The sequence below is a fragment of the Carcharodon carcharias genome, chromosome 15 (genome assembly GCF_017639515.1).
Source record: "Carcharodon carcharias isolate sCarCar2 chromosome 15, sCarCar2.pri, whole genome shotgun sequence".
NCBI lineage: Eukaryota > Metazoa > Chordata > Chondrichthyes > Lamniformes > Lamnidae > Carcharodon > Carcharodon carcharias.
Genome location: NC_054481.1, coordinates 29,162,520 through 29,176,677, shown reverse-complemented (window position 1 = coordinate 29,176,677; position 14,158 = coordinate 29,162,520). Strand labels below are relative to the sequence as shown.

At 44.7% G+C, this 14,158-nt stretch overlaps 1 protein-coding gene across 1 annotated transcript in view; it reads left to right on the top strand.

Moving 5' to 3' along the window:
- LOC121288031 (coronin-7-like) overlaps positions 1-14,158 on the top strand; it is a 174,754-nt gene that overhangs the window by 133,419 nt on the left and 27,177 nt on the right. The window lies entirely within an intron of this gene.

Sequence of the window (14,158 nt, the reverse complement as noted above, 5' to 3'; positions counted from 1 at the left end):
TAAAATTCTGGAACACGAAATATTACTGTGAAGGATATGGCTTGTGCAATAGATGGGAGTTGGTTAGTACTGAGTGTGTAGCTTCTGAGGCTCATTGTTTTGGGGAGGAACTGCAACCTGGTCATAGACACTGATGTAGAATTTTTTAAAAGTTACAACATTTTTTAGCCCACAAGCTTCAAATATACATTCATGCCCCACCTCACCCTAATGACTGGTTGTTCTAGAGAAACAGTTAGTTACAGAAGTGGTAGTTTGCGTTAGGATGAATGAGCCTTTATTCAACCCTAGGTTTAGTGTAGGCACTATGAATTAGACAAGACATCACAGCATGATAATATGGGTTTGTTGTTTGTGTCTAATCCTAGTTCTGTTCATTTTTATACCGATTTCCTCATTTAAATTGTGTTGGAGTGTGAATAAATCCCTGAGACTGACCTAAGACAATGTGCACCATGGCCTTTTGAATCAATAGCTCCCTCTGTCCATACACATAGCACATATACCGAGTCAGTTGATATGTGCAGTTTGTCGTCTCTGCACCAATTCGGTTTACTTAGCACATCTATATAATGCTATCGCTGTCCATGTGAGCACCCTGTTCTATATGTACCCTATGAGATCCCAAGCACATAACCCATTAACAGTCAGTAAACACAATGAGACTCTGAATAGATAGTATCACTACATAGGTTTCACTTCATGTGTATTCTTTGTCTGCATAACATTTTCAAATTGATTGTAAGTGAAGGAGTTGAGCACATGCAGCATGATGTAAGGTGCTGTGTAAATACAAGCCTCTGCGTCACATACAAGTACACTTTTATTCACAGCTTCAAGTGCTGAATGATAGCCCAATTAGTTAGATGGCACTTTTTCTTATAGATGGGTACATTGTCACGTAGATGGCACCTTTCTTATTGACACTGCTGTTCCACATAAACAGGACTGTGGAATTAAATTCAGTCCATATGTACAAAGTAAGCTTTGCACATATAGCAGTACATAGTTCTAGCCCATGTACAGTCTGTGTACAGCACTTACACCGTACCAGTCCCTGATTTCAGTGCTAGTTTATTCAATCAATGCTATTCTGTGCACACAGTGCACACCAAAGCAGCAAGTCCCTCTGTTCTTATGAAATGCTGATCTGTTAGTTGTTCTTGTTCAGTTGCCAAACTCCCCCTTGTTATTCACTAATGTTTGGAGTGTAGCCAGTATACTCCTTAGTATACTCAACTTTTCTCAATCTTCCTGTTTTGTAAATTAACCAGTTCGGTCTAGCTGTTTTGGTTTCTGATTGTTCCTGAGTGTAGTTGCCCGATGACTGAGAGTTCAGAGGTTGCAGTTCCCTCCTTTGAGAAGTGTGATGATGAGAGTAATTGCCAGTGCGAGTGAATCTGAGTCGGATCTCCCGCTAACATAGCCTGACACAAGGAAGCCTGTACAGCACAGTCACTGTGCGACTGATGTCTTTTCCAATGCAGTGGGTGATTGTGGTTTTTAAGTGGTTCAGACTGTACTATTGCGGGAGTTGGTCTTTCTCTCACACTCAATGTATATCCTCATTGTGCATTTGAGGTGGAAATCATTACTTGCAGGCTGGGAATTATGTTCCTTTCGTGACCTTAGGATGTCCCAAAGCCCTTTACAGCCAATGGTGCATCTTTTGAAGTGCAGTCATTGTAATAATGTAGCAAATGAGGCACATCAAGCTCCCACAAACAGCAATGTGATAATGACCAGGTAATCAGTTTTAATCATGTTGTTTGAGGGATAAATGTTAGCTAGGACACCAGTGACAATGCCCCTGTGTTCTTTGAATAGTGGCTGTGGGATCTTTAATGTCCACCAGAGAGGGCAGATAGTTTGCAGCTGTATAATCTGAAAGACTACATTTGACAGTAAAGCGCTTCCTATGCACTGCCACACTGAGAGTGCAGTGTTCCCTCAGTATTGACCTTCTGACGCTGCAGCACTCCCTCTGATACTGGAGCATTCCCTCAGAACTGACTGACAGTGCAACACTCCCTCAGTACTAGCCTTCTGACAGAAAAGTGTTCCCTTAGTACTGGCCATCTGATAGTGCAGCGCTTCCTCAGGACTCTCTTTCCAACAACACAGTGCTCCCTTAGTGCTGCCCCTCTGACAGTTCAGCATGCCCCCAGTACTGCCCCTCTGACAGTGCAGCACTCCTTCAGTACTGACTCTCCAACAGTGCGGCACTCCCTCAGTACGGCCCATCTGACAGTGCAGCATTCCCTCTGTACTGCCCCTCTGGCAGTGTAGCACTTCTTCAGTACTGCAATGGATTATGTGAAGTCTGTGGGGTGGGACTTGAACCCTAAACCTTCTGACCTCAGAGGTGAGCATGCTACCCACTGAGCCACAGCCAACTCCATGTTGTTCGTAACATAAAAGCAAAATACTGTGGATGCAGGAAGTCTGCAATAAAAACAGAAAATGCTGAAAAAACTCAAGTCTGGCAGCATCTGTGGAGAGAGAAACAGAGTTAACATCTTGAATCCGTATGGCTTCTTCAGAGCTAAAGAGAAGAAGAAATGTGATGGATTTTATACTGTTTAAAGGGGCGGGGACAAATAAAAGACCAGGGATAGTTGGGAGCTCAGAAAAGATTGACAAAGATGTAATGGACACAGGACAAAGGGAGTGTTAATGATAGAGTTACAGACTAAGGAAGGTGCTGATAGTGGTATAAAGATAAGATAGCAGAATGTGTTAATAGCAGAACAAGGGTCAGTGCTCTGTGAAAGTACAGCATAGAAACAAGTGACAGATGTCCCTGTGGGGGTGGTGGGGGGTTGGGGTGCAGTGCTTCAGTTGCACCTCCTTTAATTTTGCCTACTCTATTTGTTGCTCTCAATGCAGTTTCCTCTACACTGGGGAAACTAAATGCAGACTGGGTGACTCCTTTGCGGAACACCTTCGCACAGTCCACAAGCATGACCCAGACCTTCCTGTCGCTTGCCATTTCAACACACCATCTTGGTCTCATGCCCACATGTCCATCCTTGGCCTGCTGCAGTGTTCAGTGAAGCCCAATGCAAACTGGAGGAACAGCACCTCATCTTCTGATTAAGTACTTTACAGCCTTCCGGACTTAACATTGAGTTCAACAACTTCAGAATGTCAACTCTCTTCTTCATCTTTACCCCTTTTTAATCCAATTTTTAAAACTTTATTTATTTTATTGTTATTTATTTAGATTTTTATTATTTTTCCCCAATTTACCCCCCCCGTTCCTCCACCCACAGGGCCTCTGTCACTTGTTTCTATGTTGTGCTTTCACAGAGCGTTGACCGTGTTCTGCTATTATCACATTCTGTTATTTTACCTTTATACCACTATGAGCACCTTCTTTAGTCTTTAACACTACTTTACATCTTTGTCAATCTCTCCTGAGCTCCCAACTATCCCTGGCCTTATATTTTGCTCCACCTGCTCCACCCCGTCTCTTAAACAGTATAAAAATCCATCATATTTCTACTTCTCATTAGCCCTGAAGAAGAGTCATATGGACTCGAACTCTGTTTCTCTTTCCACAGAATTCTGCCAAACCTGCTGAGTTTTTTCGGCATTAACTCTCCATATTGTTCCTGCTGGGTGCCCTGTTTGGAAAGGAAAATCAGGCACGGTGTAATTTGGGCAGTTGACTCGTAACTGCCCTTTGTTGACCCACTGCTGTCCGCCATTGATCCGTGCCGTTGACCCTCTTCCTGCCTGGCGAGAGAGGTTAAATCGGCCTCACCCCCATCCCCCCCAAAGTGAGTTCTGAAGCTTGGTTTACAGCCCAATGCAGTTGGGATTGCCCTTTGTCAAAGAACAGCACTGTGTGTGAACAAATTGCATGTTCCAAAGTACTCACTTCAGTGAAGATTCTCTGTTTACTGTGAATCCGGCTTGCTTTACACAGCTTGGAGGCAGGGCAGACTCGCCATTTACTGAGCATTAGCCCAATGGCACTGATAACCCAGTTCTTGCAGGCTTTCACACGCAAGTTAGCGAGTGAGTTCTGTGAGAAAGTGCTTTGCCCTGTGCAGGGAGCTCAGCTCATTTCAGCTCTCTAACACACAGAGGGCATATGTGAGGGGGCCACTTAACCTGTGAGAGGCCAGAATCGAGTGTGGTGGGAATGTTTTTGTGTGCTCTGGTTATGGGACCCTAGAGATGGACACAGAGTTGATTTAAATGCTCCCTCTAAAGGTTTAGATATAGACACACAGCTGTTCACAGATTCCACCAGAGAACAATTCCTGTGTGTCTGATCTTGCTTGAGTCAACACCTCGAGCAGGGGTCAACACCAATAGCTTAAAGGAGACTGGATAACAGCCTGAGCTCCGAGGTTTATCGTGACAATATCAAATATCATAACAAGTAACATCTTCACATCACGGGATGCACAACTGAGTGGCAGAAGACTTTTACTCTTGAAATCAGAATCCTTCCTTGTGCTCCATGCATTTACCAGGCGGCTGCAATTGGTCTCAGACCCTCTCCCCATCTCTGCTGGAAGTGGATATGAGAGATTCTGGTGAGGAGAGGACTGGAGTTGGTTTGTGTTCCTTACACACAGTCAAATACTCCTCACTCACATATGAAGACTAGGCGTCTGGGCACTACCAAGAGATCAGGGAGGGTGGATAAGATAGGAGAGGAAGAAGCTGCATAAAGCAGGTGATTAGCTACTAACTGCAGCCTATTTTCACTTTGAAAGGAAGTAACATCCGATAAGCCCAGCCAAACTTGGCAGCACTTTTATACCTTAGGTGTTTACTTATTGACTTAGCGTTAGAAGAGCAATCAAACTTCTTCTCTCACTTCAACACTCACTTTCACATTGTTATAGCGGGGGGAATCAACACTTTGACATAAGCAACCCTGCAAGTCCACATCTGTGCTGTTTGGTGATATCTAGGTTTTGCTGACGGCATCTTGCTCACTGATGGTCATTAGGGTATCCATGTGTTTCAATGTTTCAAATCCTTCCATGGTCTCACTTCTCCCTAGCTCTGAGGTCTCCTCCGGTCCCACAACCCTCTGAGATACCTATGTTCATCTAATTCTGGCCTCTTGGGCATCCCGATTTTCATTGCCCCATCACTGCTGGCCATGCCTTCAGTTGCCTAGGCCCCAAATTCTGGAGTTCCCTCCCTATCTCAATTTCTTCCTTTAAGACACTACTTAAAACATACCTCTTTGACCAAGCTTTTGGCCATCTGTCCTAATATCACCTTATGTGGCTTGGTGTCAAATTTTGTTTGATAACACTCCTGTGAAGTGCATTTGAACATTTTACCATGTTAAAGGTGTGTTAATGAGTACATGATAGAAGCAAACTGGAAATAGCATATGAAAGAAATATTCATAGTTTTTTTAAATGTTAGCATTGTTATGGACTTCAGTTCTGTTAATGATAACACACAATTCCCCTTTTCTACTCGGCATTTTCAATCAGCCTCAGCATCTGAAATAAAATGAAAAAAATGAACACCATTAACATTTAAAAAAAACTTTATGAATGATGCTTTCCCAGTTGTTGTTCCATGATGTTGTTCCCAGTTTGTTTCACATCCAAAGTTATTAAAGTTTAAAGTTGCGTAAGGATTTTATAAACATTCTATATAAATGTAAGTTGTAGTGAAGGGAACAACCCTGTGCAGTCCCACTGCATAACTTGGTTTCTGTTGCTGCTGGGCATAGAAACTCCTGATTCTCAAAATGTTGATCTTAATAATTCCAATTTAAGGCTGTTCTGAGCAGCCACCATTAGCCTCTAACTCTGAAATACATGCTGTATTATTGTAGGCTATTAAGCCATGGGACCCATCGCAGCCATGCTGGATCCTGTGCCTAGCCTGACATTGATAATCGTATCCTGCATTGTTATGAGTGCTCTGGCTGATTATTTTATGGTTTCCCTCTGTCTAGCCCTTGGATACTCAGAGCAGCACAAACTTTAACTGAGTGTGATCTGAGTGGCTTAGGATCAATCACATCACCAATCAGTTTGTCCACCGCTGGAGTCCACGAGGCTCAGGCATTGTTCCCAATATACACCCGCCTGCTATAACCTAAGCATTAGTGGCATGGAATCAGGCCACATGGATTGCAGGGTGGAGCTTGGTAATAACATTGTTCAACTATAGTTCAAATAAATCCTATAATTTGGGGGAAATTAACCAGGGGCCATGACTTTTGAGAGTCTCTATAATGTACAGCCAATGGGATTGATTTGTGTTAAAGGCCCAAATTAAAATTCCCATGGACGTAACAAAATGCTGCTTCTTTCATTGTTAATTATAAGCGGTTTCTTACTGGCATTGATCACCAAAACAGCCTTTCAGAAGGCTCTATTACTGCCTAAAAATACGGTCCAATTGTATTAAAACACAATTATGTTGTCAAAAAATGTGCTTGTGTCAGGATTTCTCCAAGCTACTGATTTGGAAGCAGGACTTGCTCCTTCAGCTTGCTCAATCTGTGCGCAGCACTCAGTGCACACTATCAAACCATATCGCTGCTTCATACTCAGACCACCTCATAGGCCGAGCCCACCCTGTCAGCAAGATAACTTCAAGGCCCTTGTTAGGCACCAGGCTCCTTTGGGGAGAATTGGGGATTTGTCTGCCGGGGGGATGGGGTTTGTGGGAATTGGGGGTTAATGTGGTGCTGATTGATGATTTTGGGTCTGCCCACAGACCATTGGTTAGGAAAGGCACTTCCTGTGAAAAAGTGGATGCTTTCCCAGCAGCAACCTTAGGCTGATCCTATCTCTGTAATCTCTTCCAGCTCTACAAGCCTTCAAGATCTCTAAACACCTCCAATTCTGGCCTCTTGTGCATCCCCAATTTTGATCAATTCACTGTTTGCAGCTGTGCCTATTTTAAAATTTCTTCATGGGATGTGGCCATCACTGGCTAGACCAGCATTTATTGCCCATTCCTAACTGCCCTTGAGAAGGTGGTGGTGAGCTGCCTCTTGAACTGCTGCAGTCCATGTGGTGTACGTACACCCACAGTGCTGTTAGGAAGGACGTTCCAAGATTTTGACCCTGTGACAGTGAAGGAACAGCGATATAGTCCCAAGTCATAGAGGTCTACAGCACAGAGAAAGACCCTTCAGCCCATCGAGTCTGCACTGGTCAAACAAGTACCTAACTATCCTAATCCCATTTTCCAGCACTAGGCCCATAGCCTTGTATGCCATGGCATTTGCAAGTGCACATCCAAATACTTCCAAAATGTTATGAGGGTTTCTGCCTCTACCACCCTTTTAAGGCAGCGAGTTCCAGATTCCCACCACCCTCTGGGTGAAAAAATTCTTCCTTACATCCCCTCTAAATCTATGCCCCCTGGTTATTGATCCCTCCACCAAGGGGAAAAGTTCCTTCCTGTCTACCCTATCTATGCCCCTCATAATTTTATACACCTCAAACATGTCCCCCCTCAATTTCCTCTGCTTCAGGGAAAATAACCCCAGTCTATCCAACCTCTCCTCTTAAGTAAAACTCTCCAGCTCACGCAACATCCTGGTAAATCTCCTCTGCACTCTCTCTAGTGCAATCACATCCTTTTTATAATGCGGATTCCAGAACTGCACGCAATACTCTAGCTGTGGCCTAACCAGCATTTTATACAGTTCCAGCATAACCTCCCTGCTCTTATATTCTATGCCTCGGCTAATAAAGGCAAGTATCCCATATGCCTTCTTAACCACCCTATCTACCTGTCCCACTACCTTAAGGGATCGGTGGACATGCACACCAAGGTCCCTCTGATCCTCGGTACTTCTCAGGGTCCTACCATTCATCATGTAAGTCAGGATGGGTTGTGGCTTGGAGAGGAACTTGCAGGTGGTGGTTTTCCCATCCATCTGGTGCCCTTGTCCTTTTAGGCTGTAGAGGACATGGGTTTGGAAGATGCTGTCGAGGGAGCCTTGGTGAGTTGCTGTAGTGCATCTTGTAGATGGTACAAACTGCTGCCACTGTGCATCAATGGTGGGGAGAGTGGATGTTGAAGGTGATGGATGGGGTGCCAATCAAGCGGGCTGCTTTGTCCTGGATCTTGAGTGTTGTTGGAGCTGCACTCAACCAGGCAAGTGGAGAGTATTCTATCACTTACCTGACTTAGGCCTTGTAAATGTGGACAGTCTTTGGGGTGTCAGGAGTGAGTTACTGTCCTTAGACTTCCCAGCCTCTGACTTGCTTTGGTAGCCACAGTATTTACATGGATGGTCCAGTTCAGTTTCTGGCCAATGAAAACCCCCAGGGTGTTGATAGTGGGGGATCTAGTGATGGTAATGTCATTGAATGTCAAGGGGAGATGGTTGGATTCTCTCTCATTGGAGATGGTCATTGCCTGGATTTTACTTGCCGCTTATCAGCCCAAGCTGATAAGTTGTCCAGGTCCCGTTGCGTATGGATACAGACTTCCTCAGTATCTGAGGAGCCTTCTGCTGACAAGTCCCTAAGTTTGAAAATTCCCTCCCTAAAGCAAAATCTCTCCGCCTCTCTCTTCTCCTTTAAGACATCCCTTAAAACCTATCTCTTTGGCCAAGCTTTTGGTCACCTATCTTAACTCCTGTCGTGGCTTGGTGTCAGATTTTGTTTGATAATTGCTCCTGTTAAGGGCCTTAGGCATTTTACTTCATTAAAGCTGCTATATAAATATAATTTGGTGTTGTCCCTGACATAGCTGTCCAGTCTACAGGCCAAATCAGAAGCTGTTTGAGCTGAGACTCTGTCCTGAGACCCAGGATACCCTCTAAAGAATGGCCATGTTTGATTAGAGAGCCTTTATTCAGGAGGCCAGAGTCCAGACTGGATCATCATGGGTGGGATGGGGGCTGGATGATGTTTGCTTTGTATCACCCACAAGCTCTAGTTCAGAGCAAATCAGTCTGTGTTCACTGGGTACAGGAGTCAAAAACAGAGGGAGCTGCATTCAGATGCAATGTCTGGACATGCTGATGATTTCTGTCTGGGTAAAGCAAAACCTCAGTCAGGCTTGGCAGAGGTGGATGGACAGCACAACAGCAATAGCCTGTATTTACTTGGGGACCCTCTCGGCAACCCTGTGCTGTTGGGATAGGGGAGTGGACCACTTCCATACCTATGTACTGAGAGCATGGGTCCCATCAGCTCTACTTTAGTGTTGCTCTTAGGATCTCACAGCTTAATTATTCTGTTGTCAGTCTGTGTCCCGATTGATGTTGAGTGTTCAGATTCAGCGCTGTGATTGGACTCCTAGTTACCATGACACAGATGTTTCTGGGCTGGGATGAGGCCTGTGGGCACAGTGTGTTCATGCGTTGAATTTACTCGTTGTAAACAGTGGGACTGAGGAGGATGTGCAGTGTGCCTCGCCTGAACTCTGGCAGGACAATCTCATGTCTTAAAAATTCCTAAACTCTTGCCAAATCTTCATCCACTTATTTTAAGAGCAAGACAGTTGTGTCAAGTTTGCACACTGTTTGGGATAGACAATTGCCCGAATAAGGCAGCTGTCATTTGCCAACTGCTCTGTCTGTTGTGGGCAAGGCTGAGACACATTTCCAGTCTGAGAGTAGAGAGTTTTGTATTTTTTGTGTTTCTCTCTCATTGGAGCTATTGGCAGCTTCGTGAAGAGTGTAGGATTCAGAAAGCTTTATTCTGTCAAACTGTCAACCAGTCAAGAGCAGATTGCTGTTTGCTTTCCCTTTTTTGAGGTGAATATTTAAAGCCACGATGGACGAAGGTTTTTTGCCTCTCTGGAGGTCAATCTCACTGTCCGACTGACCTTGGGGAGATCAATCCATATTTGGATAGACCCGGGATGCAGTTCCTGTGCAGATGTGCCCCTTGTCCAGTTTGCCTTTCCTCGTCAGGCTGCACCTGTTGGGCACAAGGTGCTCAATGGCAATGAAGCATTGTGTAGCAATGGGCAACAAGTGAAATAGTCAAATTGCTGGGATCGCACTGTGCTATTCAGCCTTGATATATCTTTTGCACAAACCTTGGCCCCCTTGGCTATATTTTCCAGTTTTATTCCTTTCCGAGGTACAGAGAAGTTGTATTTTACCCCCACACTGCCTTTCTGCACGTGTGAGTCAGGTGGTAAGTGGTGATGAACTGTTTGACCTTGAAAGTCAGTGTGGTCTAGGTCAGACTTCCCAGCAGATGCTCCACTCTCCCCTTCCCCTACACTGTCAACCCTTTCCCCACTCTACCTTACCCAAACATCTCCCTCCACACTGCCATCCCTCCCCTACACTATCTCCCCTCCCCTATACTGCTGCTACACCACCCCCCCCACACACACACACACACACACACACACACTGCTGCCCCTCCTCTCCCACACTGCCAAACCCCCGACATTACCGCCCTTCCCTTCACAAACTGCCATCCTTCCCCACACTGTTACCTTCCCCCCACACGGTGCCGCTCAAACAGAGATTGATTAACTCCGCCCTATAAAAATGCAAATATTAAACAAGGGCCAAGCCAGGTTTTTTTTGCTCTCTGTGGTTCACTGTTAACCTCTCAGTCCTGTTGTCAGAAATCATCACTCTCTCTGACTGATGCCTCTGCACAGGCTGACGTTCAGCCCAGTCCCAGAGGACCCGGCAGTCGCTGGCAGCCAGAACCAATATTTGCGTTAGGACAGAGCTAGGCCTCACGAGCTGGAGCTGGACTCTAACCATTTGCTGTGATCACTGCAGTTACAGCTCTGATTCTTTCTTTCTCTCTCTATCTCTGTGTCACCCTCTACTTCTCTGTCTCTGACTTTGTCTCCACCCCCCTCCCCTCTCCCTCTCTCCCTCCACCTCCCCTCTCCCCACCCTCTGTCTCCCTCCCTGTTCTGTACCCTCCCATGTTCCATGACACCACTGCACTCCCTCACCAATCTCTCATTCTCCACAACCCCTCCCCACTGAGCCCACCCCCTTCCCTGTACCTATTCATGATACTGAATGATCTGTATATCTGAACCCTCAAATTTCTATGGACTTCCACTGTTTCCAACTTGTTACAATTTAATAAGTGTTCTGTTCTATTCTATTAAGGTCCAAAGTGAATGATGTCACATTTGCCCACATTGAAATCTGGTTGCCACGGTTTTGCCAATTCACTTAATATTTTCATATCTCTGTACTTTTATGGTTCCATCTTTTTATTTTTTCATGGATGTGGGAATCGCTGGCAAGGCCAACATTTGTTGCCCATCCCTAATTGCCTTTGAGAAAGTGATGGTGAGCTGCATTCTTGAACCGCTGTGGTCCATCCAGTGCAGGTACACCTGTTAGGAAGGAAGTTCCAGGATTTTCATGCAACAACAGTGAAGGAATGATGAAAAAGTTCTTAATCGGGATAGTGCGTAGTTAGTGTGGGAACTTGCAGGTGGTGGCATTCCCACTACTTACAATGCCACCTCTCTTTGTGTCAAATTTGGATATGTGGCTCTTTTCCCATTGTCTACATAAGAAATAAAAGCAGGAGTAGGCCATTTGGTCCCTCAAGTCTGCTTTGCCATTCAATGAAATAATGGCTGATCTAATTGTAGCCTTAACTCCACTTTCCTGTCCGCTCCCCATAATCTTCGACTCCCATGTAGATCAAAAATCTGTCTCACACAGCCTGCACTGCACTCTAGAGTAGAGAATTCCAAAGATTCCGCGATCTTCTAAGGGAAGAAATTCTCCCTCCTCTTCATATTAAATGGGAGACCCCTTATTTTGAAATTGTGCCCCCTAGTTCTAGATTCCCCCAAGAGGGGAAACATCCTCTTAGCATCTACCCTATCAAGCCACCTCAGAACCTTATAAGTTTCAGTAGGGTCACCTCTCATTCTTCTAAACTCTAGTGGATATGGCCCAACCTGTTCAAAATTTCCTCATAAGACAATACCTTCATCCAAGGAATCAACCTAGTGAACCTTCTCTGAACAGCCTCCAATGCAAGTAAATTCTCTTTAAATATGGAGACCAAAACTCTGCACAGTACACTAGAAGTGATCCCACTGTTGCCCTATATAGTTGTAGCAAGACTTCTTTACTTTTATATTCTACCTGCCATGGAATAAAGCCCAACATTCCATTGGTCTTCCTAATTGCTTGCTGTACCTGCATGCTAACTTCTTGTGATTCAAGAGACACCCAGATCTCACTGTACTGTAGCATTCTGCAGTATTTCTCCATTTAAGTAATATTCTGCTTTTCTATTCTTCCCACCAAAGTGGACAACCTCATATTTTCCCACGTTATACTCCATCTGCCAAATTTCTGCTCATTCACTTAACCTATCTGTATCATTTCGCTGACTCTTTGTGTCCTCCTCAAAACTTGCTTTCCCACTTATCTTTGTAGCAAATTTGGCTACTATACAGTCTGTCCCTTTATCCAAGTCATTAATATAGATTGTAAATAGTTGAGGATCCAGCACTAATCCCTGTGGCATTCCATTGGCTACAGTTTGCCAACCTGAAAATTACCCATTTACCCTTACTCCCTCTTTCCTCTTAGTTAGCCAATCCTCTATCCATCCTATTAGATTACCCCCAATACCATGAACTCTTATCTTGTATAGTAACCTTTTATATAGCACCTTATCAAATGCCTTTTGGAAATCCAAATACACTGCATCTACTGGTTCCCCTTTATTCACTCTGCTTGTTAAATCCTCAAAGAACTCTAATAAATTTGTCAAACATGACTTTCCTTTCATAAAACCATGTTGACTCTGCTTGATTGTATTTTGATTTTTCTAAGTGTCCTGCTACAATTTCCTTAATAATGGATTCCAGCATTGTCCCAATGACAGATGTTAGGCTAACTGGCCTATTGTTTGCTGCTATGTTCCTCCTTTCTTGGATAGAATTTTAGAAGATTACAAGTCATTAACAAATGTGGTGTTTGTTTCCCCTGTTCTTTTTTTAAAAAGTGGCTGTGGCAACTTATGCATGTACCTGAGAGGGAAAATTGAGCCTTTGGTTTAACTTCTCATCCAAAAGAAGACAACTTTGGCAGTGCAGCACTTCCTCAGTCCTGTCCCTCCAATATTGCAGCACTCCCTCAGTGCTTCCTCTCTGGCAGTGCAGCACTCCCTCAATCCTGCCCCGCTGACACTACAGTACTCCCTCAGTGCTGCCCCTCCAATAATGCAACGCTCCCTCAGTACTGCCCCTCGACAATGCTGAATTCCCTCAATATTGTGTTGGGTGTGTAAACTTTGGTTATGCTCAACTGTTTGTAGTGGGATTTGAACCCGCTACTTTCTGACTTAGATGAGAGGGTGCTAACCACAGAGCCCAGCCAACATCGTACTGTGCACGGACTGGAATGTTGTCAAGTCTTGTTTGATATTGTGCTGTGGAGTGCCTTGGGGATATATAACTATGTTCAAGGCACTATAGAAATGCAAACTGTTGTTGGAATTGGAAAGCGGGGAGAGAAACATAACTTGTTCAGGTTTATTTGCAGTTCTGGGCTTGCTTAACTTCACATTAGCTCCACATACAGATGGACGGGAGCCTGATCCTAGGAGTGTGCCTTGGGGGTCGTGCAGTTCCAGTTTGATCATTTTTAATCTGTACATTTTCACATGAAGTGCTTTGCCATAAGATGTATGACGTCAGTATTGTGTTTACATAAGGCTTAGTGGAGGGATCACTTCCCAGACCCTAGTCCAACTTTTCAAATCTCTGTCGCCTTCTTTCACCATATTGAGTGAATGAGGGGTGGGTGTACAGTGTGGTGTTTAGCATTTGTTTGGATATTTTATGCTCTCTGGGATGCTGCCAGAGCCTTGTGTGACTGCCAGTGTGGGAAGGCTGGAGGTTGAGCATGTAAATATGCTGTGTGGGAACCGTTCAGTGTTTTGTTTGTGCTAAGAATCTGGGGAAGGGGGGGGTGGTGAGTGGGCCCGTGTGTGTGTGGGGGGTGGGGGGTGGTGTGTGTGTGTGTGTGTGTGTGTGTGTAGGGATGCAGTATTGGGGCCAGTCAACCCTGTCAATGTGCAGGAACTCTGAATGTGAGACTCAAAGAGAGGAATGAGAGGCTAGAGACTGGAGTCCCCTCGCAGCTGGCAATTGGGATTCAAATAATTTTAAAGTGAAAAGGCCGCTGTTGAAATCTTGTCAGAAATCTCAAAACTTTCCC